The 16,262-nt window shown below is 35.4% G+C and overlaps 1 protein-coding gene across 8 annotated transcripts in view; it reads right to left on the reverse strand.

Moving 5' to 3' along the window:
* The window catches only part of RAPGEF2 (Rap guanine nucleotide exchange factor 2), a 193,192-nt gene that overhangs the window by 169,775 nt on the left and 7,155 nt on the right, over positions 1-16,262 (reverse strand). Inside the window, exon 1 of one of the 8 annotated variants that reach the window (XM_054690051.1) lies at positions 6,407-7,545. The exons of the other annotated variants lie outside the window; for them this stretch is intronic. The gene's annotated coding sequence lies outside the window, so the exon portion shown is untranslated. Of the gene's footprint in view, positions 1-6,406; positions 7,546-16,262 lie in introns of those variants that run through there. 8 annotated transcript variants of the gene reach the window in all.

Below are 16,262 nucleotides of genomic sequence, written 5' to 3' on the forward strand. Positions count from 1 at the left end.
GCAAGTTCTACTTATTACTGTCTACATATTTCCAGAAATTACTGCTTATAAGGGTTATCAAACTTTCTTGTGACTTGATAAACTTTTTTATTAAGTCAAAGTTTGAAAGAAAACATACACTTTAAGTAGCAGAAGCTATTAGATTAAAATCTATCATTACAGAAAGATTTACACTTCGAGCCTATTCAACAAATATTAAATACCTCCCACATGTCACTCGCTGTGCTAGGGACTTACGTTACTTAGAGAATAAGACTTCCAATGATAGGGGCCTCCCTGGTGGTACAGGGGTTAAAGTCTCAGCACTGTGAAACTATTGCCAGCCACTGCAGCCTGAGTTCAATCCCCAGCCAGGGAGCTGACCCACATGGCGCAGCAGACCTCTCCTGTCTCACCCACTGCTCCCCTCAGTATTTCAGTAGATGCACCTGTTCTGCTCCCCACTCCGTCTCTGATGAATCCTTTCACCCCTTTCACCTCTGGCATACACCCCAGCTCTTGTATGCATACATAAATAAAAATAAATCTTAAAAAAAAACTTCCAGTGATAAAGAGCTATCAGGTGTGATTTTGAAACACACACAAACACACAGCCTTTAATCAGTGGCCCAGTGAACTCCAAGCTATGTACTTACTTCACACCTCCTCTTTGAATCACAAATAGGCATCTCAAGCCCCACTTGTTCTAAAACTGAATTCCTGGCCACTAACACCACTGTCACCATCATCTCATCCTTCTTTATTCAAAGCTGATCTTCCTGAAGTCCTTGAATTCCTCTAAGTAGTTTTCCACTACATTCAGAATAAATGCCAAAGTCCTCCATAACCAAGCCTCCCCCCATAACCCTCCTGATGTCAACACCTTCCATCTGTCACCACCAAACTGTTCTGGCCTGAAGTCTCCATTTCTCACCATGCCAGACAGTCACCTACAAAGTCAGTGATGTTTTCTTTTCTGTTCACCACAAACTGGGTCCATTGTTTCATTCATTCCTTCTTCAAATACCATTCCATTGTTAGTAAAGCCTTCCAAATGTGGCCTTTCTCAAAGTTGTCTTTTCCTGTAGGTATCAACATCTGACAAGCTACATATTTTTGTTTGTGTGTGTCCCCTTACTAAATCGGAAGCTCCAAGTACTCAGCAGGGTCTTTGTTATTGTTCATAGCTGCATCCTCAATGCCTAAAACAGAGCGGTACACAGTAGATAGATAGATCCTTAATAAATATTTGTTAGGTTAATTAATTCTATTAATTCCAATGGAAGCAGTGTGTTTGCTGGTAACTGCTAAGGTACAAATATTTCTGCAGTTAGGTTCACTGTAAAAAAAAATTAAAATTATTTTTTTAAATATTTGATTCAATGCAAAAGATCCCAGGCCAGCATCCCAAACCCTTAGAGGTTTTCTATGCAGCTTCATCCTCATTTTTGCAGTGGGTTTCTCCCTACGTTTGTCAGCAAAATTACTCACACCACACTGGGAATATTTCAGCAATAAAAGAATATTTTTCTGAGAACATATCTACAAAGCCATGGTGGGAAAAAATACAATTTTTCACAATTTTTGGAACACATCCATTTGTTATATAAGTGGGGAAAATGCACCTCTAATATTATGTAAATTAAATCAGCTTTTTTTGGTACATATTTGCATGTAGGCAAAACACTGGATAAATAATGATTGGGTTACAAATAAATATTTTGTAGAACTCTGGAAAATTACAAAGTGGCACTCAGTCTGATCAAGCACTTATATCTAGAATATATACAGATACAACTCAAGGAAAAACATATAATTTTTCAAAATGTAATGTAGGGTGCTGGATTAGATCGTGAAGAGAAGATGATGACAATGGAAACACTTGTAAAATGAAGAAAAAAAAAAGCCTGCGATTTAGTTAAGTAGTATTGTTTTGATATTAATTTCTTATTTTTACAAATATATCATAGTTCTATAAGGGGTTAGCAATAAGAGAACCTGAGAAACAGGTGTATGGAAATGTTCTGCTCTTTTTTTAACTTTTGTTGAAAAAAGTTATTTCAAAATAAAAAGTTCAAAAGGAAGGCAGATATTTGAAAAGGCCACCAAAGAGCTATGGACGGAAAATATGTGTATGAAGAGATTCTCATCATTATTCAGAAAATGCAGTCATGTAAACATGAATTTTTACAACAGCATTATTCATGATAGTCAAAAGTTTCAACCAATCCAAACATCTATCACTGTTAAATGGATAAACAAAATGTGGTATATCCATGCAACAGAGTAGTATTTGGCCATAAAAAGGAATGAAATGCTGATACATACTACATAATGAAGGAACCTGGAAAACCATACTAAATGAATGACATCTATTATGAAAGACCATGTATTTTTCCATTCATATGGAATGTCCAGCATAGGAAAATTGCTAGAAACAGAAAGTAAGTTAATGGTTGTTTAAAGCAGGAGGGATATAAGATCCTGGTAACAGCTTTACTTTCCTAACTGCCAAAAACTGGAAGCCATCAAATACTCATCAACTGAGGAATGGATAAACAAATTTCAGTATATCGTACAACAAAGAACTACTCAGCACTAAAAAGGAAAATCAATATATGCAACAGTATGACTGAATTATGCTTAGTGAAAAAAGTATTACGCTTAGTGGGGGAAAAAAAGCCATACTAAAGTGATGCCCGCTGTATGATTCCATGTATAAGACATTCTAGAAAAGGCAAAACTTTAAGAATAGAAACTGGCTTGATTGCTAATGGCAGACTGGGCTAATCAGGGGGCAATGACTACAAAATGGAACAAGGGAACTTTCTAGCTTGATGAAAATGTCTTCCTTTTTATTGTGATTATGGTTACATAACTATACCCACGTAAAAATGCAAAGAATTTTATATATCAAAAGGTTAAATTTTATTATATGTAAATTTTATCTGACTGAAAAGTTGCATCCAACCTTAATTGCAACTTGATATGGAAAATATGGATCTAATGCAATGCTAGTAGTAGGGTAAACTGAAATTACAGCAACTACCAAAATTAGAAACGCAAGCACACATCAGCCTAGCAGAAATTTACCTGATCATATATGTAAGGGATATTCATTGTAGCAGTATGAATAATCTGTAATAGTTACACATACACACATACATACACACACACACACACATTCTTCACATACTGATGTAGAAAGAGCCCCAAGTTACATTTTATATTAAATAATTAAGAGGCAGATATGTAAATAGAAAGCAGAAAAAATAAGGGAACATTTCTTTTATATGGATCTATAACCAGATTTATTTTTTAATCTTTGAAAGAATAATCAAGCAACTAAAATTACCCACCATCTTTAGGTAGTTAGGCAGCTGTGGAACAAAGGATGATGACTCCCAACTGAATACCTTTTTAGACTTTTTTAATGTGTGAACTATACCCGAAAAACTACATAAATAATATTTAAACACTACTTTTAAAAACAGTTTAAGTGGAAATTGTGAACATTTTGGACCACTAAAAACATTCCAGAGGCAGAAAACATTACCATGTACCCTGACAATGCAAGTTAACATTCAATTACCAGAAGAAAATGAGCAATCCACGTAGGAGACTATGTACTTAACCTTTCTTTCTGACCTCAGTACTCCACAAAAATAGAAGAAAATAAGGAGTGTAAGAAACAGAGAACAAAGAATGTTTTGGAAGGAAACAGTATAATTTTTTAAAGGAGGCATAAATGAGAAAACCCTCTATCTTTCTTTCCCAGAGTGCTATGCTCTCTGTCCCTAAAGAGAGGATGATATTTTCTATGTCTTGAGAGGGCCAAAGAGGAACAAACAGGACTTCTCACCAGAGACACAAAGTGACACATCCTCTCCAACTGAAAGACTTAAAGACATTATTTAAACACAGACACATGCCCAGCACAATCAGGGCACCTGGATGGATTGTTTTAGGATTTCTGGTTTAATAAGGACTCTTTTGAGATCTCACATTCCAAAATCTAGCAATCTCTCCTCATTTTATAATTGAAACCATGAAGTACAATTATAAAACAGTCTTAGAACCAGGTAACTTCAGATAACGTAAACAGTATATCTGGGCAAGATAGAGATTTATTAATCAATTCTTAACATATTTGAATGATTGTTTCTCAATTCTGGTCAAATTCTATTTGCCCCTTTCTGAGTAATGTAGCCAAGCAATAAAGTTTACTTACAAAGTAAGCATTATCCTCATGGCAAGAGTTTAAACAGAAGTACCAGAAACACTTTAACACCCAACTTTCAAGTTTTAATGACATGACCCATATTCAAACCTGGTCCATGCTAGTGACCTGCCAAGCCCCTGGCTTTTCCAGTTAGCCCTGAAAACCAAGGCTCCTACTATGATCCTACACAGAAAGGCTAAGTATTAAAGAAACTTCATCAGCAGTAAAAATAAGAGGTATTCCAATTCTGTTTCTGACAAACCAATTCCATTATAGAGGGAATACTAAGCAGTGAGAAAATAGAGTCTTTGAAATCAGTGAGTTATGGGTCCTTAAGCAAATTACTTAATTTCTCTGTTTCCCAGTTTCTTCACAGGTAAACTGAAGACAGCACCATGCATATTCAATTGGGTCCATGTAAGAACTTAAAATGAGAAATTACCTAGTTGGCTTTTTGGCACAAAATAGACACTTAATAAATGTCAATTGCTTTTCCAACATCTTTCCTCAGCTGTTCTTCCTGCCACCTGAGTTCAATCCCTTGCCAGGGAGCTGACCCATATGGTGCAGCAGACCTCTCCTGTCTAGCCCACTGCTCCCCTCAGCAGTGTATTTCAGTAGATCCGCCTGTTTTGCTCCCCACTCTGGTGAATCCTCTCCTCCCACACTCCACACCTCTGGCCTATACCCCAGTTCTTGTATGCATAAATAAACAAAAATAAATCTTAAAAAAAAACTAACATGTACTTTCAAAATGTCTACTCTATAAAAGCAATTTTTATTTGGGGATAATCAGAGGCATAATATAAAGATTCATTTACTGTCATACTTTTCAGTGACGAATAGTTATAAAAGTAATTCAAATTTCTCTTCGAATTCTTAAAAAACAGCCATGAGATTTCTATTTCACATTGTTTTTATTAACACTTTTAAGCAAGTTTCTGGCTATGGTCTAAGTTTAAGCAGCATTCAAGTTTAAATACTGAATGACAGATTTCAACAATCAAAAAGAAGTAAATGTGTCATATTCATAGCAATATAATTACAAAGCTTTTGTTCTGAAAGTATGTATTCCAAAAACACATTTAGAATACACATGTGTGTGTATGTGTGTGTGTTACACATAAGGAAACACTCTACTTTCAGGAACTCTTGAAAATAAAGAATTTTGAGTTCATCTTTTTTACTCAAAATGATCAAAACTATTTGAGATACATTGGTGTAGATGAGTTTCATATAATATTTCTTTGAAGTCTAAAAATGCTTTAACAAACAAAAGTTCTTTAAAAAATCTGCCATGAATTCTCTACTTCTAAAATGATCCAGAGAAGTATTAACCTGGACAACCAAATAAAGAAATAATCTGAAAACTTGGTTTTACTTCCTTACACACACCAAAAAGATGCATACAACTACAAATGCTACTAGCTAAATGTTAAAAGGACCATAATCTATTACCTTCAGAAAACAACTCACAATTTCTTCTAGCAGTAATACTGGTGTCAGCAATAGTAATGTCTTACATTAGTGTAGATTTTTCCATTTGCAAAACACTTTCTTATATACTTTGCTCACATTAGCCTAAGGACAACCTTGGAAAATAGGTAAAGCAGATAGTGTGTCCTACTTTACAAACCAGAAAAATAAGGTTCAAAGAAAGTTACCAAGAAATACCAATGTCGGGCCTCTCCTGGTGGCGCAGCAGTTGAGCGCTGGGCTGCAAAGCTGCCCACAGCCTAGGCAGTGCCGGTTCAATCCCCCGCCAACAGCGAGGGTCCCGCATGGCGCGCAGACCTCTCCTGCCACGCCCGCTGCTCCCCTCAGCAGTGTATTTCGTCAGTCTGCCTGTTCTGTTCCCCTCTCTGGCTCTGGTGAATTCTCTCACCCTCCCGCGTTTCTGACTGTACTTAGTGCTTGTATAAATAAATAAATAAATCTTTGAAAGAAAAAAAAAAAGAAAAAGAAATACCAATCTCTGTCTTCCAGCTTCTCTTCCTCATTAGAATTACAGAAAATTTTGAATTTTTATGCCAAAATGAGTGGCATCACTACAGTGACACTGGTACAAAAGTAAGCCAAAATTAGTCTCAACTTTTTTTTCCTGGATCTTACAGGAGATTAAATATACAATTTAAAATACTGCTGATCTAATTGACTAAAGGTGCATAAAAGTTCACAGTGCAGTAAAAGTAAATGCATACATACCTAAATATAATCCAATGCTACCACTTGAAGTCCAGGGCTTAGGACTTCATAAGGCCATGCCTAGAATTCTTGTTCTTACTTTTGACTTGCTTCTGTGACTGATGCTAGCCATGGTGACTAAGTAAAATTTGAATCATTATCACCTAACCAGGCAATTCCACGAATTAACTTTGGATTAACTCTTAAAATAATCCTAAGTCTAAATTATATTACATTCAAATAATAAAAATTTTTAAGAGTTAAATTTAAAATTATACTTTGGGGCTGTGCCCCTTCAGTGCTGCTCATTGACTTACTATAAGAATGTCTGACAAACACTGCACACATCACAATATCTATGGATTGGTAAGATATTATAAAACACCATGGAAACAGAACTGTCAACCAAAGAGCTTCACCACTGTGCAATTAAAAGGGGAGACAGGATCTGTACACTTAATAATTACATATAACAATTACAGAGGAAAATGCCTTCAAGATGCACAAACTAAACTAGTAAAAATCCCATAAAGAAAAGTTTAACCTCCAACCCAAGTGACCAGAAAAATTTCGTGAAGGAGGAAACATTTAAGTTAGTCCTTAAATGATGACCAGGACAGGTGTAAGAGAGGGAGAACAGCTTTAAGTGAAATAAAGTTTTGCTGGTAGGACACCGATAAAGCTTGGGAATAAAGGCAGTTTGAAATGGAAAGTTGGATTACAATGGAAAATAAACAAATGTTTTCTTTCCTCAACTCTATAGCTACTTTTCCACAAAAATCAATTCAAACATAGGAAGAGTTTACCTGGAAGATAATGCAATAGTATTGTTCTTTGTGGTTACAAGTATGATTCTTGACAATTACCATCCACAGGAATGGTTCAAGGTGACAATGAGAAATGAGGCCTGTGCTTGTTTCCTCTAAAATACCATCCAAAATAAATAGGTCCACAACAGTATTTCTCTTCTTATAGGTCTGATCTTGTAGTAAGTTGAGAAAAGTAAAAATGAGGGGAAATGGAAAGTAGGACCAAGCTTTATTTTTTTTAAAGATTTTATTTATTTGTACAAGGACTGGGGTACAGGTCAGAGGCACGGGAGGGTGAGAGAATTCACCAGAGACAGAGTGGGAAGCAGAACAGGCAGGCGGACTGAAGACACTGCAGAGGGGAGCTGCGGGCGAGGCCGGAGAGATCTGCCACACCAAGCTTTATTTTTTTTAAAGATTTATTGTATTTATTTATGCATTAAGAGCTGGGGTATAGGCCAGAAGTGCGCAGGGGGGGGGGCGGGCGGGGAGAGAGAAGGAGAGGGGGAGAAGATTCACCAGAGACTGAGTGGGGAGCAGAATAGACAGACTGAAATACACTGCTGAGGGGGGCAGCAGGGAGAGAGGAGAGGTCTGCTGTGCCCTGTGGGTTAGCTCCCTGTCTGGGAGTCAAACTCAAGCTTCAGTGACTGCCTATAGTTTCATAGTGCTAGGACTTACCCCTGGTACCACCAGGGAGGCCTGGACCTACCTTTAAAAGCAAAGGGAACGGAGGATAAACTTTGTTCCACAATCAGTTGAGGGGAATGTTAATAAAATAAGATTAAAATTCTGAGAAATTTTTATCTTCTGAAAGAGATTATAGAGAGAGATCAGGCTTTAAAAAAAATCTTGGACACAATATAGATTAAATAGGATTTTACAGTCAACATCATTTAACCTGTTTTATATATGAAGAATACGATAAAGCATATAAAAGGCCAGTTTATAAGTTATAGATGAGATCGTTCTCATTTCTTTTTAAAGATTTCACCCAGCTTGATGGAAACTATGGATTAATTAATAAGAGACTAGCTTTTTCTGCTCATTCCCACATGCTATTTTGTATTTGTTCCAATCAATTTAAAGGTATTGTTTTCCTGAAAATATATTCAAGGTGTTTAATATCCACTCCCTTCAAGAAAAAACACAAGTGGGAATGCACAGAATACTGTATAATACACTTGAAGTTTTAAATTAGCTTTCGATCCAATACAGAAAACTACATTAACTAACGGTTCTCATAAATAACTGAGATAACATCTGACAATATAAAAATTGATTCTCCTCCAAGAATAAATAGCTGAAGGAGAATAAGCACTAGGGACATTTCTATTTGGGAGTGATGAGTTCTGACACTGTATACATTGTAGTAAGATTTTGTTGGCATTTTCTACAAAGTTTCACTTTATACTAATAAGACACTGTCGCAGATTTGGAGTAGTCTGGGCAAATGCTCTCAATTAAATTACCTCACTTTTAACTCAAAAAACCCATCAGAACAGTCTCTTTTCTTCACACACATTGACATAATTACCATAGATGTATAGGCTATATTAACTATTTAAAAGTTATCTTTGTAATTTCCAAGGAGTAACAGCTACTGAATACAACCAAAAACACTAAAAAATGAACAGATTACAAACTAACACAAGTTTCTGTTGTATCTGATACAAGAGAAACAACTTACCAAAAGTCAACAGTTTTATCTTTGAATCCAATTTCAAGGTTTAGCTAATATTCTTATGATCATTTTAAATAAGAAAGTGGCAGTAAAATAATTCTTTTTTTTTAATGCATACAAGAACTGGGGTCCAGGCCAGACACGCAGGGCTGGGAGCAGGGAGGAGCCACCAGAGACAGAGTGGGGAGCAGAACAGCCAGCTCTACTGAAATACACTGCTGATAGGAGCTGTAGGCAAGACAGGAGGGTTAGCTCCCTGACTGGGGATCAAACTCAGGCCTCAGTGGCTGGCAATAGCTAGATAGCACTGAGACTTTAACCCCTGGCAACAAGGGAGGAACCCGTAAAATAATTCTTGATCGCACACCAGATGGACGTCAGGGTATCTTACAACACAATGACTGAGCAGAGTATGTGGAATGTGCCGGGGCCTGGTATATCTGATGGACTTAAAGAACTCATAGTTACTGCTTTATTTTTTAATAACAAAAGGCTAACTTTGGAAGAAAATTTTATGAAACCTCTCATCTAACTCTAGATTTCTTGAAAACCTAGAAAAACAACAGTTATATTTTCAAGGAAGTTAGGCTAGAAAACTGAAGACAACACCCTAAATAAAACATGTCGTTTCTAGGAGCAAAACTGTATGACTCAGAAAAAAACATACAGAATGAACATTAACAGATGAACAATAATAAATATACCCAGTGTCTTTAAGATGTTTCATAAAGTTATGTTAATAATACTATAGTGGAAAAAATTTCTTTTCCCCTATCAGAGTATATTTGCCAAAATCACCAACAGATACCATATTAAATGACAAGAAGATGCTGGACCTTGTTTGGCAATACCTAGGAAGGAAAAATAGAGACGGACAAAAAAATTTTGCTTTTACTCTCTTTGAAGTAACAGTAAAACTTTATCCCTCTGCTAAACACTCATCTTCGGAGGGGAAAAAATTACCAGTTTACAATTATAGCAGACTTGTTAAATACTTGAGCCCTGAAATCAGCTAGAAGTTCTCATTATGAGTCCAAGAGACTACCCAGGAAGTTAATGTATGTAATGCCATCACCACTACTACCAAAAAAAGGTAAGAACTCATTTTCATCTCCAGACACAACCTCTTTGGTTTTCCTGACAAAGAAGCTTCCTTTACTTTATCCTCTGTCTACAGCCACTGGAAACTTACTCTAAGATATTATTCTTAACATACTCCTCATAGAAAATACAGAAGACCATATATCCAGTTCTCGCACGATAACTGATTGTTCAGAATAATCAAAGTCACGAATTTCAAGTGTAGCCCCAGTCATTACTGGTCCCTCTTCCTCTCAAATTTGTCCCTTTCAATTCAGACTGATGCAGACCATTTCTTAGTCATCTCTATGTAATCCCAAATACGTTAAAAATCATTTTAAACACAAAACCCGTGACATGTACCAAAATATCTATAGTATGTATGTTCACTGTACCCAGTCTAGTTGAAGGTATGCCTCAGGTATTCCAAAAGCACCAGCTATTCTCCATGACCTTCACATTCATTTAAATGCTGCTGCATTATTTGTCTTCAAATACTACTCTGATGCCCAGTGCCTGGATTCAAAAGCCTCCAATGTCTCCCTACTGCATAGTGTATAGATTAGAGATTTTCAACCTGGCATGATTACTTTTCAAGCCTATTAGTCACCCAAAAAACAGAGAAATGCACATTTTTATAACCACAAGAGCAAGTCAGTAAGATACTTCTTACAGAATATGTGCAAAATATGAGGGAATTAACACAGTACAGCAGAAGTCAAATATCTAGTCAAATTTTTTATTACAAAATCAGAAAACAGTTGTGTATAAATTTACTCAGTATGTAAATAATCCTATCAAGTCAGCAACTTTCTAAATATTCCGTTTGAATGTTTCATAAGCATTTAGCATTATTATTGGCAAATTGAGGAATTAAAATAATTTAAGTCATTTATGCAGGTATTGAAGAAGTAGAACACAAAACTCAAGGATTAATAGAATTGAAAAATCAATGTTTTTCATTTAATATTAAATACATTGTATTAATTCCCTAGTAGCAGTGTTTATTTCTAAGGTAACAAATTTGTCTTCTGTGGCACCAAAATACAAAATTTCCACCAAGTTATCTTCCCTTGAAATAAATAAGGAATAAAAACTGTGACATGTACCAAAAAATCTATAGTATGTTCACTTACTCCTTTAAAGCTCTTAAAGTTTTCATTTATAAATTGGCTAGTAAGAGAATATGAAACAGCAACTGAAACATTTGTGTTCAAGTGACTTATTAACATTTCCTACAAGTCATTTTAAAAACAAAACCTGAGTGAGAACACTACTAAGAAAGAAAAATAACGGTCAAGTTGATTTGATGTTTTGACCAATTTGACAGACATTTCCCAAGCTTCTGTCATTGGAGTTTTCTAAGTTAGGCCAGTCACAGTCAAATCTGTTCAGAACTACATTACAAACAACTCCCAGAGTGCTCTGCAGTTGTCTAATACTTGACTAACTAAAAGACCATACATATATTTAAATTTAAGGAACATAATTTAAAAATAAAGATATTTTTGTTTATGATATTGTTATGTTAATAGGCTCAGCCCTTGAAATTACAAAATATGCTTTCATAGCAAAGTCTGGTCTACTCTTCACCCTATCAAATATTAGAAAGAATGTTCTCCACTTCTCTGAGGTATAACTGATAACAGCATTAAATAATCACTCCCACACCCACTGTCCTCCAGAGGTATTGGCAAATAGAGGTTCGGCAAAGGACAAACTGGAAAACAAGTCAGACAGCACTGTTTAGGCTTTGCAAGCTATACAGCCTCTTGTCACCTACTCAACTCAGCTTCTGCAGGGAGAAAGCAGTCACTGACAACACCTATGAATGAGCTTGGCTATGTTCCAAGCTTATATACAAAAACAGGCCAGGGGCCCAATTTGGCCCAAGGGCTATAGTTTACTCACTCCTGATCTAGGGGATTAAATTTTCAACAGTTTCTTGGCTCTTCCCCTATATCAGGGAGAAATTCACTTCACTATTTGTGTTGTCTATTTCCTCTACTGGAGTCCAAAGTAGATCTGGAATTTTCAACATTTTTTAGTGAAGGATCTCCTAGAGACCAGACTAGATTTGCAGCCCTCCTCAAATGCTCCTGAGACGCCGCCTCGGCCACAGGTCTGACAATGACAAATGTGAACCAGCGTGAGCACTGTGAAGACTACCAGCCTGCTAGCCTCCAGGTTCCCCTCAAAACCACAAGCCAACATTGCAATTCATGGGTTTTCCTCAATGTCACTCAGGCATCAGCATCAGGTAAGAGAAGCATCCATGGGTTAGGGAGTCTCTAGACACTCCAAATATCACTCTGTGCCTTCCATGAGAAGAGCAATTACATGTTAAAATTAAAAATAAAACATGGGTGAAAAAGTAGAAGACAAATATGATCCACTAACAGCATTCATTTATCTAATTTCATTCTTTCCTGTCTTTCTGTAATTAAAGCCCTTAAATGCAAAATATTCAAATTTCCAGCATCTTTTGACTAGGGATAGTCATGTGACACAGATCTGGCCAATGACAATTCTTTCAAAATAAAAGATGTTTTATTTTCAACACCCTCCCTTTTTTCCTGCTTCATGGTACATCCATCACTTTGTGGCTTTGAAAACTAAAAACTAAAGTCACTTGCTCAGTAGGAGACTAAGTCAGACTCCATAATGACATTGTAAGTATCTACACCAGAGCAGCCCTGCCTACCTTTAAATTTTTTATTGTGTGAAAAAATGAGCCCACAGTCAAGCCTCCATGTGTTCAGTTTTGGGTAACCCGCAGACCAATGCAATACCAATACAATGTAAGCTAAGAACTTAATTTATAAGTCACGTCAGTGATTTAGTGATAAAATACATTAATGAGGAAAAAATATCTCAGGCAAAAGGTAAATTTGAGACTAAATACAACTAGTTAAATAATAACAACATATTTATTTAACACTCCACACTAGTATTCATTAAATTCTGGAGCAGATGTTAATTTGCCATCTATCTACTTCAAAAGAAAGAACATTGTAATATCATAAAATTAAAAAGATCCATAATCTCAAAATAAATAACTTCTTTTTTTTTTTAACCACATTATTCTGTTTTTGCCAAGGACTGGTTAAAAATTTGCCATGGTTGGGTATGATAATATTACCAACTTCACATGGGTGTGAAAATTAAACACATTATTTTATGCGATAAGAAGAATGGGAAGCAAGTTTATGTTATTTTAATACACTCACTTGGCAAAAGTAAATAAGTGACAAATCAGTGTCTGTGCTCCAGTGTCTTATGAAATGTTTAAATAGTCCATGAAATTTCAAAGCTTGATACCCACAAAAGTTAAATACCTCACCACAGTCTGTTTGACCACAAAGTCCAGGAGCACAACCACTAGATTACGATGAAAATGCACAAAATATCAAAACTTTTCTGTGCATACAATTAAAGTTATAAATGTATAACTGCAATGGTAATCACTCATCCCAGAGCATATAAAGGGGAACAAGGTTTTTTAAGTGAAATGATTTTACCATGTTGCTAGTGGAATTCTCATTCATTTCCAATTAGTCACAGATAAAGATTCAGATTTGGAGGGTCACAATTGGGGCTACTGAACTTTGGGGTTTCTGCATACGTTGCATGCATCCAAAAGAAGACTGTGATTTCTCGAATTCAATGAGCAAGCATGCAGGTAACCTAATGCTTGGTTCTCAATTTTTTCCAGCTCTACAAAAGTAGGGGGATCAGACACAAAATGGAAATGCAGTCCAATTCTTCCTTACCTCACTTCTTGTCATGTTATACTACTGTATTTTAATATTTTAAATCATGAATTTTAAAAACTCCTCAGTTTGAAAAGACGCATGTGATCAAGCAGCTTCTTAATACAATAACTAAAAAATTTAACAACTAAATGTTTCTAACAATTTGACTAGGCATCTCCTAATAAATCTGAAAATGCTTAAAAGAAAATAGAGTTTGCCAAGCTGCATTATATAGTCCAGAGAAGAAATCAGGAACTTATTGCCTTGAAGAATTCAAATAATTACTAACATACAGAACAAAATGGACAAACGTTAAATTGTTTTACCTACACTCTCACACGGTTTCACATTTTTATTTTAGAAAATTTTAGTTACTTCAAAGCCTGGCCAAGCCTTTTTCTTTTTCACTTGTGCCATCAAAAGGAATTTACTGTTGATGTCATCAATCAGAAAGTTCTCTTAACATATAGGCAATGTTTCCATTTTTAATTATTAAAAATGGTTAATACTTTCTAGCTCTTAGTTTGTTTGTAGTTACCTCAAGTGTGAGGTCTCATATTTTTAAATTCAGTCTTCCAGTGCCAATTTTATAGGACAAAAGTAATAGGTGGTATACAAAAACAGCATGCATTCCCTAGTGTTTACCACCAAAAAAGGGAAAAGTTAGGTGGCTAATGGAGAGTGGGAAGTGGAGGGTATGGGGACTGGCTTTATAACTGAAATGCAAAGGCATACACATGAGGGCCAGAAAGTTTTGTAGGTATATTTCTACCTTCAGCAGATTTTAAAAAAGAAATTCCTGTTTCTTTAATACTGAAAGTCCTAAAAAGTCTAAATGAAAATACTGACTACACTCACCTTCGATAATATTATCATCTGTAGCTAAAATATTGCTTCTGACTAGACTTTTTAAACACACCCTTGTCACTCTTTTCCCTGCTTTCCACCCCCTCACGCCTACCAAATGTAACAATTTAAAGAACTTGCAAGTTCACAAGAAAGGGAAAGGTGTACCGGGGAACCCACAACTTCAATTTCACCTGGATTGACTTTCTTAGGGCACTACCATAATGTTGACTCTATGTTGCTTGATATACATTGAGTATTGTATTTCCCACATATTTTTTTTTATAGTAAATTGTGTAACTTACATAAATTAAGGATGATGGAACATTCAAATGCAGTAAAATACACTATCTCTTGAATAGCTACAAAAATCAGGTAAGAATATGGATGAAAAAATAGTTAAAAGTTATGTTAGCTCTCCTTGTCTATTTATTAAAGTTATAATGTATATAGGTATCTGTATATTTTAAATTTCCTCCAACTAATGTGTTGCTTCAACCATGTCATTAATGAGCCACTGCATCCAAAATATCTAGTTAAAAGACACTAATCACTTTAATAAGATTAAATTGTTAATCAGGAAAATTACTAATTTTTAAAATATCTTAATTTAGTAACTCCTTGTCAGCGTCACAAAAAAAACTACAAAATCTATGCTTCCTTTTATTTTTTAAGTAATTCTGAACTAAGTTGTCTAAAAAACAGCTCAAAGATACTTTCACTCTGCAAAAACCTTCCCATAATTTAACAGCTAAAATAATTCTTTATAAAATTATCTAACTTCAAATTTTACCAGTTGTCTAAAAATTATTTTTTCTGGTTCAGGATCTAGTCCAGAATCTTACTTGGTTACCACTTTTCCTTATTCTCCCCTGATCTGTGACACTTCTTTCTGGCTCCTACAGTAAAGTCTTTTACTGTGAGACTATCACCACGGCTGTGCCCTTTTCAAGGGCATCATATCAGAAAATACATATTATTATGCTTATTATGGTTGCTATAACTTTGATCAGCAGGATCATATAGTGTCTGCCAGTTTTCTTCATTAAAGGTACTGATTTCTCCTTTGTAATTAATTAGGTAATCTTAAGGTGGAGACACCTTGAAACTATGGAAATATTCTGATGATATTAGATCTACACTATATTCTCATCCTACTGCCATACACAGATGATTCCTGCAACAATTATTACTTGATGTTTGCCTACAGGTGATTTTCTATTTCCGTCATTCCTTCTACTTTTTTATTGGAAATTCAACTATAACAAAGAGTTGTCTTTTTCTCCCCATTTATTTATCCAATTATTTGCTTATATTAGTATAAACTCAAAGATATTTCCCTCCTAGGGGTTATAATACATTGTTTTGTTGTTTAAACTGTCCCCAATTAGCCCACTGGGATTCCCTTGTAAATATATCCATTAGACTTCCTTCTGAATTATAAAAATGCTACTTGAGCAAGGCATTTCTTTGAGTAAGGCATCACTGATGGCTAAAGTTATAAGCAAACAAAAAAGAAAACCTCTGTAAAGGAACTAATAAATTGAAACGCTAGAATGTGCTATACCATCACAACTCTTGCTCATCTAAAACGTACTGATCTTTGGTCTTTATTTTATTCACATCACTCTAGAGTTTTCTCATTATTATCACTATTAAACCCATTTCACCTTACATTTCCCCAATCCTCAGATAATGGTACT

This window comes from Talpa occidentalis, unplaced genomic scaffold (assembly GCF_014898055.3).
Source record: "Talpa occidentalis isolate TD23 unplaced genomic scaffold, MPIMG_talOcc4v2.1 talOcc4.8, whole genome shotgun sequence".
In the NCBI taxonomy this organism is placed as follows: domain Eukaryota; kingdom Metazoa; phylum Chordata; class Mammalia; order Eulipotyphla; family Talpidae; genus Talpa; species Talpa occidentalis.